Source organism: Drosophila bipectinata, chromosome XL (genome assembly GCF_030179905.1).
Source record: "Drosophila bipectinata strain 14024-0381.07 chromosome XL, DbipHiC1v2, whole genome shotgun sequence".
Taxonomy (NCBI): domain Eukaryota; kingdom Metazoa; phylum Arthropoda; class Insecta; order Diptera; family Drosophilidae; genus Drosophila; species Drosophila bipectinata.
Window position 1 is genome coordinate 22252570 of NC_091734.1, and position 16867 is coordinate 22269436.

Genomic DNA, 16867 nt, shown 5'->3' on the forward strand with positions numbered 1-16867 from the left:
TCTAAGTCTTCTCAGAAGATGAAAACGCCCACATACGGCACGTAGACTGGCTTCTAAAGAGCCTGCACGACGCTAACATGAGAGTGTCAGCGCAAAAATCGGTCTTCTTCAAAAAAAAGCGTTAACTTTTTGGTGTTTATAGCCACCAGCGATGGGACTACGAAAGACCCGGAAAATGTCAGTGCCATCAAGGAATTCCCAGAGCCTAAAAACGTTTTCGAAATAAGGTCATTCATGGGCTTGGCTGGCTATTTCATCAATAGCTAAGCCCATTTCAAACATTATAAAAGGGGAACTTGGAAATGTCAGCAGACACAGATCCAGAAGCATCCAGGTACAATTTACCGAGCCGCAACGGCAAGCTTTTGAAAAGCTGCGTAACATCCTGGCCTCAGAGGATGTCATCCTCAGGTACCCCGATTATAAAAAGGCAGTTGATCTAACGACAGATGCCTCAGCATACGGCATTGGCGCAGTCATTTCCCAAGAGGGGCGACCCATTACTATGATCTCTACACTCAAAATAAAATTTACCCTTAAATTTAGAAATTCGCCATAAAACTTAATTGTTTCTAAATACAAGAAAAAATTTCTAGTTTCTAGAAAAAATTTTCTGAAAACAAGAAAAATTTCTTAAATCAAAGAATTTTTTCTCAAATATAGAAATAGTCGCCATAAACTGAAATCGCCCTAAAATCAAGAAAACTTTTCTATAATTAAGGCAAATTATGATTTATTTTCAGGAAATATTTTCTTAATAATAGAAAGGGTCACCATAAAATTTACTAACCCTTAAAAATAGAAAACTGTTTCTACAATATAGAAATCCCTTTCTTAAAAAGATACTAACCCTAAAAAATAGAAAACTGTTTCTACAATATAGAAATTCTTTTCTTAAAAAGATACCAACCCTAAAAAATAGAAAACTGTTTCTACAATATAGAAATTCCTTTCTAAAAATGCACAGTGTTACCCTTTAATTTAAGTAACCCTAGAAAATAGAAATATTTTGTTTAATATAGAATTTTTTTTATATTTTATCTCTGTCCGTGGTCGGCACCCAATACATTGATATGATTTTAACGCATTAGTATTAGTATAGCAGAAAGTAGAAAGTAGGCTCTGAGCATGACACGTCATGACGTTTCACACTTTTATACTGTGTGTGTGGCAGAGCACGGGCAGATAAATGCAGACTGATCTATATTATATTTTATGTATAAAGTTTTAACATGTTAAATACAAAAAATCATGTTAAGAAATAATGTAACGATATTTAAACTATCTCTAAGATGTTGACATTACAAGTTTATTAAAAAGTTTATTTAAAAAGTGCTAATTGATTCCTTGCTGAAAAAGATAAACTGAGAAGCCTTTTCTTTTTTTCGCTGGTAAGTTACTAAAAACGTTACTAATTTCATAAGTAATTTAATTTAATTACTAATTAAATTAATCTAGAGCTAATTGTGGAAAGACATGATAGATCTTAACATCGGAAAAAAGCCAGAAGGTCTGCTGCATATGGCAAAATTTATCATTTGAAGGCTAAGGAGAAAAAGTTATCAACTGGTAAATTACGCCCCACTTCAAAGGTTAAAAATAATTTCCCAAATACATTTTCAGGTAATATGGCTGATGTTCAATAGTGAAGAGGTGAATCTTAGCCTTGCAAACGCAAAATTTGATCTTACTTTTGAGTGGCGCAAAAGTTTCTTTTTCTAGGACGATACAAGTGTAGCTACACTTAGCTTAGGAGGAATTGCCCATTCTTAAGCAGAATTGTGAAGACAAATTGGTAATATTTTTTATACATTAATTTTGTTTTATTTAATGCATTTATTGAATAAATTCTTAGATTGTGGCAATTTTTTCTCTCATTTCGTTAAAAGGAAGTCCAGAGTTTTATCTTACTAAAAACATTCCCTCAACAAAGCGAAGGTAAAAAGGCAATAATTACACTACCTAAAAAGATGTTTTAAAACATTCACGATTAAATAGTATATTAATATATTTATATCGCAATATTAATTGACGTTATTTTCCACAGATAAAAAGGACGCACGTGATTCACGCTATTCTAGTCCCCACCAAAAGGGGAAAACATGGTGCTACTGGAAATTTAAAAGTCAAGTATACAATTCAAGATTCGAGGGTCAAATTTATTATATACCATAAATAAAGTGTTATGTGAAAGTAAGAACTGAAGAGAGCTATCAAAGAAAACAAATGTAAATGTAAAAATAATGTAAAAATATGTAAATGTATGATGTAATATGTAATGTAAAATGTAGAAATAAAATTTCTAGAATTTAGAAAAGGTCACCTTTAATTTAAGAAATATTTGTATATATTGTAGAAAGGGTTATCTTAATTTTAGGGCGCCTTGCCCTGGGGCTTAGAAAAAATCGCCATGAAATCAAGACATTTTTTCCTTAGTTTTAGAAAAGTACTTTCTAAAACATAGAAAAACAAACCCTAAATTTAAGAAATTTTTTTCTATTTTTTAGAAATTTTTTTCTTATTTTTAGGGAAATTGGCCTTAGATTTTAGAAAGGAAACGCCATTAATTTTAGAAAAATTTACCCTAAATTTAAGAAATTTTGTTCTATTTTTTAGAAATTTTTTTCTTACTTTTAGGGCAATTTTCCTTATATTTTAGAAAGTAAATGCCATTAATTTTAGAAAAATTTACCCTAAATTTTATGGTGCGGTGCCGTTGAAGACAAAAATAGGGCGAATTTCTAAATCTTAGGGTTAATTTTTTTTTGAGTGTAGGACCTTAAAGGACAGAGAGGTTAACTACGCTACCAACGAAAGGGAGCTGTTAGCCATAGTTTGGGCGCTAGAAATTCTGCGTCACTACCTGTATGGGGTCAAAGATTTAAACGTCTACACTGACCACCAACCGCTGGAGTGTGGAGCCATTACATGCCTGGGAAGGCCAACCTCGTTGCGAATGCCCTCTCGAGGCAACAAATCAACGTTGTAGAAGAGGAGGAGGCATTTTCAAGCGCGGCTACAACTCACTGTGAGCTGTCGCTAACCCACACCATCCAATCCACAAGCCTCTCAATTGCTTTCAAAACCAGATAATTCTGGAGGAAGCACGCTCTCCGTCAAATTGCAGTTTCGTTCTCGTTGGAAAAAAGAGACGGTATATTATTGACTTCACTTGCTAGGAGTCATTGCTGGAGGAGCTCGCAGACATAAAAGTTCCTAAAGGCGTAAACGCCATTCATTGCGATTTGCAATGAAGACTTGCGTGCAAGACTTGCGTGCAAGACTTGCGTGCAAGACTTGCGCCAAGGCTTAATACGACAGACATCCGAAGAAACAAGAGCTTGGCGAAACTCCAATCCCATCTCAAGTAGGGGAAATGCTACACATAGACATCTTCTTCACGGATAAAAAGTATTTCCTTACGTGCATCGACAAAATCTCGAAATTTGACGAAATCCAACCAGCCCTCTAGAACTATAGAGGATCTCAAACCAGCGCTACTACAGCTGATGAATATTTTCCCCAAGGCCAAGGTCATATATTGCGAAACCGAACCATCGTTGAACTCGCACACCATCGTGGCCGTGCTGGAAAACCACTTCGGCGTTAGCATCTTTAATGCTCCGCCCTACACAGTGTCTCCAACAGACAAGTAGAGCGCATTCACAGCACTTTGGTAGAGCTTGCTATATGCCTTAAAATCGATAAAGACATCAGCGATACCGTAGAGCTGATCCTTCTGGCTACGGCCAGATATAACAAGTCTATCCATTCGGTATCGATAAGAGTCCGGCTGACGTAGTTCAGACACAATCAAATCAGCCACCATACGAAATACAGGATAAAACTCGCCCAAGACAAGGGAAAACGCTCACCGCCAAAATAGAGTATTCGAAGTTGGAGAAAAAGTCCTAGTGAAGTCCAACAGACGCCTAGGAAACAAACTCTCACCGTCATGTGAAGAGAAGACCGTTGAAGCGGACATGGGGGCCACAGTCCTCATTAAGGGGAGGGTGGTCTACAAAGACAACCTTAGGTAGGCCGAGCGTGACTTTATTATCACTCGCCTGATAATTTTTCATTTTTTATTATTTTTTTTCGTAGCCACTTGGCATAAGTTTCGCTTCCATTATTATTTTAATCGTGCTTTGGTGGTGGGCTACCCAATCTCAACAAAATTCACAGCATATCCAAATAACAGGTTTTCAACCATATCCATGAATTTCCTTTTGGCCGCAACATCGGCACGCGTCACGGACTATTCCAAAGCCAAATACATTCCCATCGTTGATGGCCAAATTCTGATTTGGGAGGAATTCGCGTTTATAAAACACTTAGCGAATCTCTCGGAATTTAGGCGTGTCATCGAAGAAACTAATGGGATGACCGATATGTTCTCTCAGTCTCACATGCAGAAACTCCTAGTTGTTGATGTCGCCCACCTACGCGTCCTGCTCGACTCGTTGGGCATCCATCATAGGGTAGCAAGAAGCTTAGACTTCTTAGGGACCGCGTTAGTGGCAGAAACGCCAGACGCAGAGGACTTCGAAAAAATTAAATTTAAAGAATTTCATTTAATAAATGCAAACAACAGGAAAATTAATATTAACAATAAAGTACAAATCCAATTCAATAAAATTTCCGCTACCGTCAACCAACTTCTGAACTCAGCGAAAAAGTCCCAAATTGATGCCGCTTGCCAAGGTTAATGTTGTTAGCCCCCGCAACCTAGATCATGCAGACCAAGAGGGTGTGTTGATGGAAGAGCCCACCGAGGCCGCGATTAGAGATGTTTTGTCCGTGTCGTCCGTTAAAATTTTACCGTCCGATAACATCTTACATTTTATCATAAAGTTTCCGAAAACAAAGTCGGCCTGCAGCAAGATCACCGTTTTCCCGGTGTCACATCACGACACCATATTCAGGCTGGAAGACAACGTCGTTGCCAAATGCGACGGTGTTTTTATAGTTAGAGAGTTCAGATTTCGTAAGAATGCTATTTTTGGCAAAATAATACGACATGCCAAATTTTATAAGGATCGACCGACTAAATCCTATATCTGCCATATAACTGAACAATCGGAAATGACCCAACTTTCGTATTTTTAAAGATATAAACTTGGAACTTTGTACAGATTCTATTTTTGGTTGGTTGACCTGACAAATTTCATAAGGATCGGAGGACTATATCTTATAGCTGCCATATAACTGAACGATCGGAAATGGTTTTTGGTAAAAATACCAACTTTGGTATTATTGAAGATAGAAGTTTGGAACTTTTTTTAGATTTTATATTATATTAAATTGGGTTATATTATGATATTCTCATAGGGATCGACCAACGTTATTCGATGTTTGCGATATAGATCCGGTTTTAACTGCAAGGGTTTATCAAAAATGGCTCCGCCCGGAGTTAGCTTTCCTTTCTTGTTTTTTATTGCCTTGGATCAGCGTCTGGAGTATGTGTTGGTTCTCGGCTGCTCGTGGAATAAACGGCTGATAAGCGTTGATCATACCCAGAAACTTTTTTAAGTCTTTAAGCAGTTTTCTAAAGTGCCGAATGGCTTCCACTTTGGCTTCGGATAGTTTCATGCCGTGCTGGCTGATGTTGTGTCCCAGGAACGTGAGTTGTTTTCGAAGTTCACGGTTAGATGTTCCTTTCGAAGGCGGTGGAGGATCGTGCGGAAGTGCATCTCGTGCCGCGCCTCGGATTCTGAAGCGATCAAAATGTCGATGTATGCAAAAACGAAGTCGAGAGCCTGTATGCCGTCGTTTATGTGACGCTGAAAAGTTTGCTCTGCGTTGCGCAAACTTCTAAAGTTTAGAAGTTTATTCTGACATGTATTTTTTAAATATGTGTATGTGCACATTTTCCTCAGATCGAGTATCCATACATAAAGGCTGGTCTGAATATTACCTTTACGATTATTAACTTATTTTCAATTGATAATTTAGATTTTTTGTTGATTATAGGGTATAATATTCGTATTATTTTGTTTATTTTGTCTGCTGCGACTCCAACATGTGCACTAAACGTGAGTTTTTTTATCAAAATGAATTCCTAGATATCGAATATTATTAAACCACTCGATTGGTGTTTCAAAAAGTTTGGTTAATAACAAGATTTTCTTCTTTTCGTGAAAAGAATCGCTTGTGTCATATTAGGATTCATTTTAATCTTCCATTTGTGGTAATATTCTTCTAATTTAAAAAGATAATTTTGTATGATGTTCTCCATTTCATTGTATAATACGCCAGAAGTGTAAATAGCTGCATTATCAGTAAATAATGATGATGTAATTACAATTACAATTGGTCGTCTGTGGAATGTCATGCATGTATATATATTAAATAACACTGGTCCTATTTACGATGTTCCGGACTACTTTTTAGAGGTTATTTCAAAAAAATTTTTTTGTTAGAAAAAATAATGCGATCGTTTCAATTTTCAAATATGTTTGTATAGGCATTATAAACTATTTGAAAAATTGTTGTTTAATTTATTCTTGTGTAGCTTAATACACTTTATAGCATGCCAAAGTATGCATATAAAAAAAAAGGTAGGTCCCTGGCGCAACTGATTTCGACTGCTAGAGCCATCCGGAACAAAAAATTATAATAGATTATTGTTTTGTAAGCTTATGGCTTTGTCCCGTACTAGAATGAAATATTTTCATGAATAAACAACAAAATGGCAAACTCACAAAAAAAAAAAAACTCACGTTTAAAGTTTAGACGCTACCGAGAAACTCATACTTTTCGGTGTAGGTGCGCTCTCGATTATGGGCTGTATCTCTGTCATTATTTAATATTTTTATTTGAAACTCTTGCAGTACATTCTTAATAAACAGTACTTTCGAAATATGTGACAAAAAAAAATCGATCCTGAGGTACCCCAGATAGTATAGTGCGTTGTGACACTTTGAAAAATTTTTATAAGGTATGTGGGCATTTTGTAACGAACAACGTTGAGCTGGTGGTCTTGCAAACTGTTTGTCCCGCACGCGTTGTATTCCGGCTATATCTCGTCGGCAAATGTCGTGGTGTTCTTTAGAGGACACAGATTACGGGTGCTCACTTGTATCTTTAATAATTAAAATTTATCGCGTGCGAATTGGTAACGATTCAAAATCGGCCGGAAAAGAGATAACATGAAAATCGGACAGACGGATGAGAAAAAGGAAATAGAACTTCTCGCTAGACATACCACGCCCCTAGATGTAAACGGGGGTGTTATTAGCCCTCCCTACCATGGCCAATGCCCTTCCGATAAAATCACGCATTAGGCCCCTTTTAATATGTTGAACCTACGACGGCTCTTGGGTCAGCATGGAGTTAAAAAGGGTTATTTACTCAAACATAATAAAAGTGTATTTTAATAAAACTTGGGAGATAATTTATACAAAAAAATTAGATATATGTGTTTAATAGGTAGTTTTGTTTTTCGTTTCATTTTTAAAATTACTTCACTTCAACTTTTAAATTCGTTGTTGTTTTTACTTCAATTTAATTCAATCTATATATTTTTTTTATTTAATAATTCTAAATTTTTTTTTTTTTGTGGGAGGCTAATTGCATTTAATTATTGATGTGTAGCATAAATTTCGGTAGCAGAAATAATTAAAATAAGAATGCCGAAAATTTAAATTAGACGGTTTAACATGGCTCACCCTTATTATTCCAATGATGAAAGCGCTTCCATTCGTTGGCGGTGATGCTGTAAATTCTGTCAATCAAATTTAAAAAGAATTGACACAAAAGAAAAATCTCGGCAAACACACAAGCAACCAAAATTTTGCACACACAAAAACTTTAACTTTTTTTTCTTTAAATCCTCCCTTACACGATTTTAAAGATCTCCTTACTGATAAATTATTTTACAATCTCTTATGCAACATTTTTTTTTTTTTGTTTCTTTCTTTACATCTTCTTTACCGTTAAATTTTTTCTTATTAAAACTTTAATTATTTACTCACTTATACATACTTCATTATTTTAGAGATTTTTTTTAACCGAATATTTATTATTGAAAGATTATATTTTTTTTCTATTTTTTTTTTTTTTAATTTTCGAGGTTTTTAAAACTACATTATTATTTGCTGTTAACTGTAAAGGGAGGGTTTTTTTCACTATTTCTTCATTTCTGCATTAATTCATTGGTTGCGACACTTAAAAATAAATAAAATAAAAACTTCGATTTCCCGACAACGATTTGGGTTTTCTTGGGAAACTTATAACTCTTTAGTTTGCCATGTGGTTTTGGGGGGAGTTTTCCCCTCTTCCCCGAACCGGGACTTGTGTGCCCGACGAACCGTACGGAGACCGCGCCAAAGATAAACTGAGCTTGGAGCGGGGATCAATTTTGCTCTGTTCGCTTTTGTCTCCACGGCAGAGATTAATTGAAGATTAATTGAAGGCGCCGTTCCCTACCCTAGATAAGAACAAAAAAAAATGTTTGTGTGAGAGCATATTCACTTGCTTTGCTCTGCACCTCATCCGAACTTACCCTTAGGGGTCTGGGGAAAACTGTGTAATTGGGCCAGAATCTGGCCAAAACGCATCCACTGTCCACTGTTTCACAATAACAAGCCTCGTCCCTCGCAAAAAAATGAGACACGGATCGGGACTTTATTCCTTTTATGGCAGCTTAGGACCTGTTTGGTCATCGAGAGTTTTCGATGCCGTAAATAAAAAATGATTTTGTATTTAAATTGAACGTTATAAACTTTATTCGGGCCGCATATGAAATTAGGATTTATGTACAATATTTGAAATCCAATTTAGGATGCGAGCGCAGTAAAAGTACGAACGAGAGTGGCGCCAACCTTGCAGAATAGGCTGAGCGGAATGCTCGCTAACCATAAGCGCCGAAGTAGCAAAGCCGAGCGGCCGAAAGAGAGTCGGCTTGCGACCAGAAAAACATCAGTTACTTATTAATTGTTGTGTTTAAATTAGTTGCTTGCTGCTTGACCCGACAGTAGTCTTTCTATATCTAAAGAAATAGATATAGAAAGTTTTTCTCCCCCCAATTGGCCAATATTGGGACCGAATAATTGCCAACAGTGCGCGAGGTCCCGTATGTAAATTTCGCTCATACGATACAATTATAGCCCGCGTAACTGGATGGCTTCTTGGAAGTATAATTGGATGCTGACTATCAAAATCCAACGACGAATTTTTTAGCCGACCGTCTACGCGCAACAGTCCAAATTTGTCCAAGAAGGGAGAGGATGAGGCAAGGGCACTGGATACCGCTATGTCTTTTCCATTTTGAAGAGCCTTTATTTCCTCCCAAAAATGCACACGTTGCACTAGCCGCAATAACAGCTGTGTTCCAGATTTTATATCGCTAGCCGTAACACCGTTGTGGTGAATTCGTTGAGAAAACTTGTATACGTAAGCGAATACCCTCTGCAGTGCTGGAAACGAATTAGCGTACTTAGAAAACGCTGTTACATCCACGTACGGAGACTGAATGAGCAGGACCCTTGCACGTAACTCCAGGGTTGATCTCTCAGATGGGACCGCGGTTGGCCACGTCTCTTGGGATCCAACGAGAAACGGAGGACCATGAGACCACAGCTTATTCTCAACCAATTCATTGGGAAGAGCACCACGCGACAGGATATCTGCTGGGTTCAAAGAAGTGGGAACATACCGCCACTCCATTTCTCTAGTTAGCTTCTGAATGGTCGAAACTCGATTGGCGACGAAAACATTAAACCGAGAGGGTTCTTTTCGAATCCAAGACAGAGCCACAGCAGAATCGCACCAGCAAAAATACTTTCCAACGTAGACCTTCAACTGCTCTACTTCCGACATAAGTCGAGCCAACAACTCGGCTCCCGATAACTCCAGCTTAGGCACCGTAACAGTCATTAACGGCGCAACTCGGGACTTCGAACAGAGTAAATAGCTTGCAGATCCTGCGCCCTTGGACACGACATAAACGCATGCCCCATACGCCTCAATGCTGGCATCACAGAATCCATGGACCTCCACCTCGGATTTCGATGTCAGCACCCATCTAGGGAATTCGGCGCGCTGCGTACTACCAAAGCTGCTACAAATCATATTCCAGTCGCAGTGAAGAGCTTGAGGAAGACTTTCATCCCAGGACAACTTCTCATGGCACAGCTTCTGAAGAAAGATCTTTGCCTTTGAAATTACAGGACCAACAAGGCCTAAGGGGTCATAAAGCCGAGCGACTGAAGAAAGCACAATGCGCCTAGTGGGCTTTGAGATTGACTGAATTCCTTCAAAAGAAAATAGCAAGCGGTCAGTCGCAGGATCCCAAGCAAGACCCAGTGTCTTTGTGAAGTTGCTACCATCATCAAACTTTAGGAAAGACTCCCGATCTTCTTCAGGCACCTTATCCAGAACGTCAGCAACATTGGAGCACCACTTCCTTAACCGAAAATGGCCTTTGGCAAGGATCGCGGATGTTTGCTGCATTATGCTAATAGCTTCATCTATAGAGTCGCCTCCGGAAAGCAGATCATCCACATAAAAGTCGCGACGCAGAATTTCGGCCCCCTTTGGAAACATTATTCGCTCATCATCTGCCAACTGATGCATTGTCCGAACTGCTAAAAATGAGGCAGGCTTCGTTCCGTAGGTGACCGTGTCCAGCTTAAAAACCTGTAACTCATCCTGGGTGGAATCCCGCCAAAGAATACACTGAAGATAGCTGTCCTCAGGAAAAACCCTGACGCAACGATACATTTTACAAATATCTCCAGTAATGGCCACCCGATGGCATCGGAACCTTAACAGAATATGCAGTAACTTTGGCTGAATAACTGGGCCAGACATCAACACGTCATTCAATGAATACCCAGAAGTTGTGACAGCAGATCCATCAAAGACAACCCTGAGCTTGGTTGTTGAACTGTCTTCCTTTAAAACACAATGGTGTGGAAGAAAGTATTGGCCAGTGACGCTCGCATCAGAAGGGACTGGAGACATGTGACCCAACTCCAGATACTCCTTTATGAAGGCAGCATATTGCTCCTTTAATTGAGGACGGCGACAGAGCTTCCTTTCGAGGGAAAGAAATCGTCGAACGGCTTGGGGGTACGACTCTCCCAGCAGCTTAGAGCCGCATTTTAACGGAAGCCGCACAGCGTAAGCGCCGGAATCCAGCCGAGCAACATGTTGCACGAAATGCGCATCGCAATCTAGCTCTTCCTTCGTCCGCTTCACAATAGGCTCGGAGCAGTCTTCGATTTCCCAAAACCGGCGTAGCAAAGAATCCAGCTGATCATCCAGCATTGTTGCGCTCTCCGGAACATCCTTGTGGGCAGTGGAAACGAGTGATCTTCTCTGGACATGTGAACCGCCTCCACACACGACCCATCCAAGTTGAGTTTTCTGCAGCAATGGCAGGCCGGCTGAGAGCTTAATTTGCCCAACACACAACAGCTCATAAAACAGACTGGCTCCGATAAGAAGGTCGATGCGCTGTGGGCGGAAAAATTCAGGATCAGCCAAAGAAAGATTGCCAGGAATATTCCAGCTGGAGACATCCAAACTGAAGCTAGGCTGCAGGTCCGTGATATTGGCGGCGATGACGGCGTTAACCAGGGCCGAGTACTCGGAACAGTGGGAACGTAGGAGAATATCAACAGAGAATCCATCTGTCGCAAAGCCGGTATCTCCAATACCAGACACCGCCATGAATGACTTGTACCTCCGGAGCTGCAGCTGACTTGCCAGCCGGGAAGTGATCACGTGCACCTGAGATCCAGAATCCAACAAAGCTCGGCATGGAACAAGGGATCCAGCGCGACTACGAACAAAAATGTTCGCTGTAGCAAGCAACGATATATCGCCGCTGTGACCTTGAGCAACTAGTGCATTAGCAGTGGACGGCGAAGAGGCTGCAGGCTCGGCGACCTCGGCTATGGCTGACGTGGGAGGACCAACCAAAGGCTGGCCGCTAGATGCCGGCGGCTCCAGGAAATGCAGCAGGCTGTGATGCCTCCTTCCACAACTGCGACAACTAGCAGCGAGGCACTCACGCATGTGATGGCCCGTTTGCAGACACTTCCGACAAAGACCGAGTCGCCTGGCCTCACCAAGGCGAATCTCAGGGGGCATTGATAGAAATCGGGGGCATGCAGACATTATATGGGACCATCCACCGCATAGAGCACAGGTAGAGGGAAGCGAATTAGTAACAATAAAGGATGATCTACCATTATTTGCACCTCGACGCCTTCCCACATGAGCGTCCGGGGCGTATGCAGCCATGGCCACGTCCATAGCCTCCAGCGTCCTACACCGCTGCTCCAAAAATTCGGCCATCGACTCCCAAGTAGGGATGGCGTCTGAACCTGAGGAGTTTTGACTCTCCTCCCACTTGGCCTGGGTAGCTGGGTCCAACCTTTGAAGCAGAACTTGGACGATGATGCAGCTGGCGATCTGAACTGAAGTACCCAAATTCTTTAAGGCTCGCATATGGGCATTAAATTTGTCCGAAAGACTTCGAAGTGCTGCTATTGAGCCACTTTCCAACAGACTGAGGCCCAGAATCTGGTTCACGTGTGCCTGAAATATTAAGCGACGGTTATTAAATCGTTTCTCCAATAAATTCAGCGCAACATCATAGTTCTCGTCGGAGACTTCCAAGGAACGCACTGCTTCGAAAGCGGACTCCCGAAGGCAAGATCGCAACCTTTGCAACTTTTCCACCTTACGAATACGAGGATTGCTGCCGACGATGGTAGAGAAGATCGAGTAAAATTCAGCCCATTCCGAGTATCCACCGCTGAACGTAGGGAGCGGCAAAGGAGGCAGCACTTGAAAACTTTGACCTAACCCTGGGTCAGCCTGCATGGTGGACATTCCGTTGGCAAGGGTGGAGTGGGCAGCAATTCGAGATGAGCGAAGGGTCGTCTCGTGCTCAATTTCCGCCTGCATCGTCGCTACTAGCTCCGAAACAGTCCATCGAAGGTCACTGCTGATCTGCAAAATGTCCAAATCCTCAAGCTCCCCGTGGATGGCCTTGAAGTCGCTGAACATGGTGGCTATCTGACCATGTCGCACGTGTAGCATGGCATCGTCCACCTTGGAAATAGGCTGAAGAGCTCCTTGGATCCTCTGTAAGTCCTGGAAAATACCCAGGGTCTTGCACTTTAAAATTGCACTCCGGGTTGGAGTGGGTGCTCCTGTGACGGCGCCGCTGGAGTTCATGATTTATTATATTGAGTTCCGAACAACCGAAATAAATGTTATTTGCTCGCGGCGAACACGATCTGTCCCACTGTGCGCTCAGAACCGTAGCGGAATTGTGGAATGTATATATGTATGAAGCTAGAAGTCTATGTGCGAGCGAATGCACTTGCGTTGTGGATCGTATGTTTGTATGAAGTCTATGCGCGGGCGAATGTACTTGCGTTGTGGATTGTAAATATGTATGTGTGCTTGTGAACTAACGTTATGTTTATGCCTGTATGTATGTATAATATAATAATATATTATAATTTGTTTATTATTGTAAATAAACTTATGAGACACGTATGATAATTCGATAATGATAATTTCAAATAACACTGTTTACAAAATTGTTTTGTTTTTGTTTTAGTAATTTGTTTATGTGTATATAAATATATTAACGATCACGTCGGGGTTCACCAATGTTTGGTCATCGAAAGTTTTCGGTGCCGTAAATAAAAAATGATTTTGTATTTAAATTGAACGTTATAAACTTTATTCGGGCCGCATATGAAATTAGGATTTATGTACAATATTTGAAATCCAATTTAGGATGCGAGCGCAGTAAAAGTACGAACGAGAGTGGCGCCAACCTTGCAGAATAGGCTGAGCGGAATGCTCGCTAACCATAAGCGCCGAAGTAGCAAAGCCGAGCGGCCGAAAGAGAGTCGGCTTGCGACCAGAAAAACATCAGTTACTTATTAATTGTTGTGTTTAAATTAGTTGCTTGCTGCTTGACCCGACAGGACCTTTCTATAGATGCAACCTTTCAGGTCAAAGTGTGGTTTCGAAAAGAAAGCATGGAGCGTCTAGCAATGGCCTCCTGCCGGGGCTAGAGCTGGGATTCGTGGAAGACTCTACGTTAACGAAAATGCAGTCTTGCAGATTCCCGATAAATTAGGATATAATGTTGCCACTTGCAGCAGCTACCTCCCGCTAGGTGGCGCTAGTACCCCATGAACCTGCGGTTCTACGCTCTCCCCTACAACACCCCCCCGCCAAGATCAGACTTGGTGGTGAACCCAACAAGGCTGATCCCGCCATAATTACTAGCGCAAATCTTTTGCATGATAGCGTCCAACCAGCTTACCTTGCAGATCCTCAATATCGTAGTACGAATTTCCTTACTTCTGACGGACCCGTGCCTTTACAAAAGCAGGACCTAATTTGGCATTATATCCTGTCTGGAAACTACTTTGTTTAAAATTTCTCCGAAAAACTTCTTGCCCGATGGAGTAGGAAATCTCACGTGATCTCAGATTATAGCGATCTCTGTTAACACCATCTCGTTTTTCTGACAGCATAACTGCCTTATTATGAGCTAGCTCTAATGAGTCTGACTTAGTGAATGCTATTCCTCTGTCCTGTAATGATTGTAGCGACCTTAACAAAGCGTAGGTACCTCCAGATGTAACCATGTGTTGGCCAAACACCATATAGTAGGGCGATGTCCCGAGGGATGAGTGGGTAGCTGACCTGAGGGCGCAGCAAATGCTGCTTAGATTCACATCCCAATCTTTTTGGGTAGTATCTACATATGCACATATAGCCGTTATTGCTGATCTATTCACCCGCTCTGACGCATTTGCTTGAGGGGCATGAATGGCTGTGAGCTTATGGGTAATTCGGTGTTCCCTCAGCAACTTTTGAAATAATTCAGCCCTAAATTGTGTGCCGTTATCCGAAACAATTAACTCTGGCACTCCGAACAAGTGGAACAATTCTTCTTTCATGTATTTCACTACGACAGTCGACTTCATTTTCTTTATGGCTTTTAAAAAAACAAATTTTGAAAAGTGATCTAGAACTATGAAAATTGCGATGTTTCCACTACGCGACCACGGATATGGTCCCAGAAAATCGATGTATAAACGCTGAAAGAATCGTTGCGATTCTGGAGCTTTTCCCATGGGAGGTCTTAACGGACAGTTGGGAGCTTTTGTAGCCTTGCATGCATCGCAATTACTGACATAAGCCTTAACATCGCTCACCAAACCTGGCCAGTAATAGTAGCGGCGTACTCTTTCTAGCGTCTTATGCACGCCTCCATGAGCAGCGAGTGGGTGATCGTGTGCATTTTTCAGAACATTGCCCACCAGCTGTAATGGTACCCACAGTTTCCAAATATAGACATCATGAAGGGGCTCGCCTGTTGCGTGCTCTGAGCGTCGGTAAACCAAGTTATCCACAACCTTCAAGTCGGAAAGCTTCGCACTGTTGGCCCTGACACTGTCTACCAGGCTTAAATATTCTGGGCCTTGAAAATGTTTGGACTCTACATCCACCAGCAACCCATGCGAAGCATCAATACTCGCTATTTCGTCTTCGTTGACCCTTGACAGAGCATCTGGAACAACGTTAAGTGATCCTCGGCGATGCTCAATCTTAAATTTAAATCCCTGCAGTTTAAGAGCCCATCTCGCTAAACGGGAATTCAGGTCCGATTGGCCCATTAACCACTTTAGGGATGCATGGTCAGTAATTATGGTGAAATCCTGGCCTTCTACATAGGGACGAAATCTTTTAACGCCTACTATTGCTGCTAAACACTCTTGTTCAGTTACTGAATAGTTTCTTTGTGCCTTATTAAGTTTTTTAGAAACGAATGCGATCGGGTATTCGTCACCCTGTTCCGTTTTTTGGACCAATACTCCACCTACGCCACTTTTGCTGGCATCGCACTGGATGTAAAAGGGCTTAGTAAAATCTGGGCTTCGCAGGACGGGCGCAGTACATAACCTGCGCTTTAGCTCAATGAATGCCTGTTGTCCTTTTTCGGTCATTGTGAATTTCCTTTTAGCTCTGAGTAAATCAGTCAGAGGAGCGGTACCAACCCGCCATTCCGAGAAAACTTCTCAGACTCTTCAAGGTTTTCGGCAGAGAAAACTTTTCAATCGCTGCCACTTTTTCGGGATCAGTGCGTATTTCGCCCTCCCCGATCACATGCCCTAAATATTTGACGTGCTGAACGCAGAAATGGCTTTTCTGAACATTAATTGTCAACCCGGCAGACCGGATGCAGTCCGCCACTGTCTTTAGAACCCTTATGTGGTTTTCAAAGGTGTCCGAAACTAGAAGTAGATCGTCGAGGTAGATGAACACCTCATTTCGCAGTGACGCCGGAATAACTTTGTCCATGAGTCGCGACATTGTTTGTCCGGCATTACACAAGCCAAACGGCATTACCTTAAATTGGTAAAGTGGGCGACCTGGGATCGTAAACGCTTTCTTATCCCTGGACGCTGGATCTAGCGGAATTTGCCAGAATGCATCCTTTAAGTCGAGACTGCTTATAAACATTGCTTTTGGCAAGCGACTCAGAATACCATCTATCTGTGGAAGCGGATACGCATCCTTCACGGTCACGGCGTTCACTTTCCTGCTGTCGAGGCAAAGTCTGACCTTACCAGGTTTCTGCACCAGAACCACTGGAGAGGACCAGGCGCTGTCTGATTCTTCTACAACCCCCAGTTCCAGCATTCGATCGACTTCACCATATAACAGCTTCTCTACAGCTGGCGATACGGGGAAATGCCGTTGCTTTATGGGCTTGGCTTCACCCACATCAATATGGTGCGATAATATATTTGTTTTGCCCAATCCAGCGGAGGCAAATGATGGAAACTGATCCACTACTCCCTGCAAGGTT

General features: G+C 41.4%; 2 long non-coding RNA genes across 4 annotated transcripts in view; one reads left to right on the plus strand and one right to left on the minus strand.

Moving 5' to 3' along the window:
- Positions 1-16867, minus strand: part of LOC122321464 (uncharacterized) — a 411747-nt gene that overhangs the window by 247641 nt on the left and 147239 nt on the right. The window lies entirely within an intron of this gene.
- LOC108127494 (uncharacterized) lies at positions 1154-2405 on the plus strand. Its single transcript, XR_001773421.3, has 5 exons — positions 1154-1391; positions 1459-1569; positions 1624-1795; positions 1856-1938; positions 2048-2405. It is a non-coding gene; the product is annotated as an uncharacterized lncRNA (long non-coding RNA).